This window comes from Octodon degus, unplaced genomic scaffold, assembly GCF_000260255.1.
Source record: "Octodon degus isolate 3935 unplaced genomic scaffold, OctDeg1.0 scaffold00107, whole genome shotgun sequence".
Classification (NCBI taxonomy): Eukaryota; Metazoa; Chordata; class Mammalia; order Rodentia; family Octodontidae; genus Octodon; species Octodon degus.
This window is the reverse complement of record NW_004524683.1, coordinates 6,641,929-6,644,643: the sequence shown is the minus strand read 5'-3', so window position 1 is coordinate 6,644,643 and position 2,715 is coordinate 6,641,929. Positions and strand designations below refer to the sequence as shown.

General features: G+C 37.6%; 1 protein-coding gene across 1 annotated transcript in view; it reads right to left on the bottom strand.

The window, feature by feature from the left end:
- The window catches only part of Stil (STIL, centriolar assembly protein), a 69,443-nt gene that overhangs the window by 28,344 nt on the left and 38,384 nt on the right, over nt 1–2,715 (bottom strand). The gene's annotated exons all lie outside the window — the stretch shown is intronic.

Here is a 2,715-nt window from a genome sequence, read left to right as displayed (position 1 = left end):
AGAGAGAGAGAGACACACACACACACACACACACATACACACACAAATACACACGATTTAAGACAATTACAGTGTTCCTACAAAGCCATTAGAATGTTGTAGTTTGATGATCTACCCTATTTCAAGGTGAAAAGATGGGGCATCCCGTACACACCTTTCTGAGTTCTAGTACTTCTAAAGAATTGTAAATGGAAGTTTGCAGGTGTGACCAAATTAAGGTAGACCAAGTATAAATATAGGGGACCTTATAACAGAATGGTAGGGACAGGGAGATAGATAAGAGGCATAAGCATCTACCTGGCAAGCACAAGGACCCAAGTTTAATTCTCCAGCCCCACATGCCCTGCGGTCTCCGCCTAGATCCCTAGGGTAGGTATAGGGATCTCAGCTCTAGATCCCAGGGTCCACCGTGCGGCCTGGTTCAAAACTGGGCATGATGGAGCATGTCTGTAATCCCAGCACTCAGGAGGTTCAGACAGGAGGATCTCTGTGAGTTCAAGACCAGCCTACCAGGTTACAAAAGTGAGCACAAGGCCAGCCTGAACTGCATAGCGAGACCCTGTCTCAAAAAAAGAAGGTAAGAGAGTTTGAGTCAGAGAAGACAATGTGAGGATGGAGGCATGGTGGAGAGAGGAAGGGAAAGGAGAAGAAAGACTTGAGGATGCTATGCTACTTACTGGCTTTAAAAATAGTATAAGCAGTTATGTGACATGGAATGCTGGTGGAATCTAGAACCTGGAAAAGGCAATAAAATAGATTGTCCTCTAGTGCCTTAAGAAGAAATACAGTGCCTGAAGAAGAAAGACAGCCTTCTTAAATATTACTTTGGATTTCTGGCCTCAAAACTATCAGGTAGCTCTGCTATTTTAAGCTACTATGTTTGTGGTAATTATTGTAGCAGCAATAAGAACCTAATATGAATGCAGTCAGTCTCATTTTACACATGGGATGTTGGTGTTTAGAACCAGCTTTCAACAGAGATGTCTGAAATCATAACTAAAGTTTAGTTATTGTTATTTTAGCTTCTATAAAGAATTGGCACAGTTGTCATCTATTTTAAACTTGTATCATAGATAACTTCCACCTAAAGAATCACGAGGTAGGCAAGACGAATCATTCCATGTTACAAACAAAACAAAACAAAACAAAACAAAAAAACAAAAGCCAAGGCTGGGTGTGTAGCTCAATAGAACACGTGCTTCCTGTATACAAGGCTGTGCTTTTAACCTCAAGCAATACACACACAAGACTTTTCTTAATAAGATAGATTCCAGTAATCAATAATGAATAGCTACTTTATATCTGTTTGTTTTATCATGTAGGGTCTCTTTTCCCCCCTCTTTTTTTGGATTTGTGAGACAGGGTCTCCCTATTGTAGTTCAGGATGGCCTTGAATTCATGGTGACCCTCCTGCCTCACCCTCTTAAGTGCTGATCTCATGAAATTTTCTAAACACATTGTATTAGAGGCTCAGAGACAGGTTTGTGTTAGTCAAAAAGCTAGGAAACAGGCAAATACTAGGATGAATTAAAAATAATACTTTCTAAAGAGTCAAAAAATAAACTAATATTCTTTTCTTTTTTAAGAAACCAACATTCTATAGAAGTTTTCACCTAAGTTTACCAAATTAATGGACCCATCAAATAATACAAACAACGCTCCATCATTGACTATGAATACCATGAGAGACAGACTATGCAACCATCTGGTATACCACCATATCCTCAGCATAATCTGGCACATAGCAGAATACAGTAAATGAAAAAGCTAAATTAGAGATATGATGGTTAATTTTATGTGTCAATGTGGCTAGGTTACAGTAAAAACACTATTTAGATGTTTCTGTGGCGGCATTTTTTTTCAATTAATTCATTTAACTCGTTCCACTGAGGAAAGCAGTGCTTCCCATAATATGCGTGGCCTCACGCAATCAGCAGAATGCCTTAACAGGAACACTGTCCTCCACAGGAAGACAAAGAATTCTTCCAGTAGATGGGCCTCTGGTCTCAAATGGCAAACTCTTACCTGATTCTCCATTCTGCCAGTCTGTCCTGCAGACTGGATTTGTCAAACTTCCATAATTACAGAAGCCAGTCTCTTAAAACAAACATCTCGCTGTATACATACACATTCCACTATTTCTGTTTTCCAGAGAACCCTGACTAATACAAGGGAACATCTTCTTTACCACAGAAGGAGGATAGAATGAGCCAAGAAATCACAAGCTCTTACTTAATTTTTCCAAGTGTATTTGTTTTAAAATTTTTTAAACAAACTATTTCTTTTTTAGTAGAGTTATTTTTATAGTAGTTTATCTGACAGGTCCAAGTTTAAAACTAAAAGGAAGAGAAGAATAAACAAAAGGCACTAAACAATGGAATGGTATGTCTCAAGAAACGTCACAAGTATTTGTCATAATTTTGTGACAAATTCTTTTTTATTTTTTTGGTTTTCCTACATAATAAATCAACTTCAATGAAAATTATAGCTATCTTTTAGTAAAATTATAATTCAGTTGCCTAGGAAGATAAAGAAATTCATTTAATGCAAAGACACCTATGGTACAAGAATTTCAACAGAAATAATTGAAGGTTTTTTTTGGCAGTACAGGGATTGAACTCAGGACCCTGTACTTGCCAGGCAAATGCTTATTCTACTAAGCTATCTCCCTGACCCCTGAAGTTGTTTTTAATTACTCGTAATAACTAATGCATA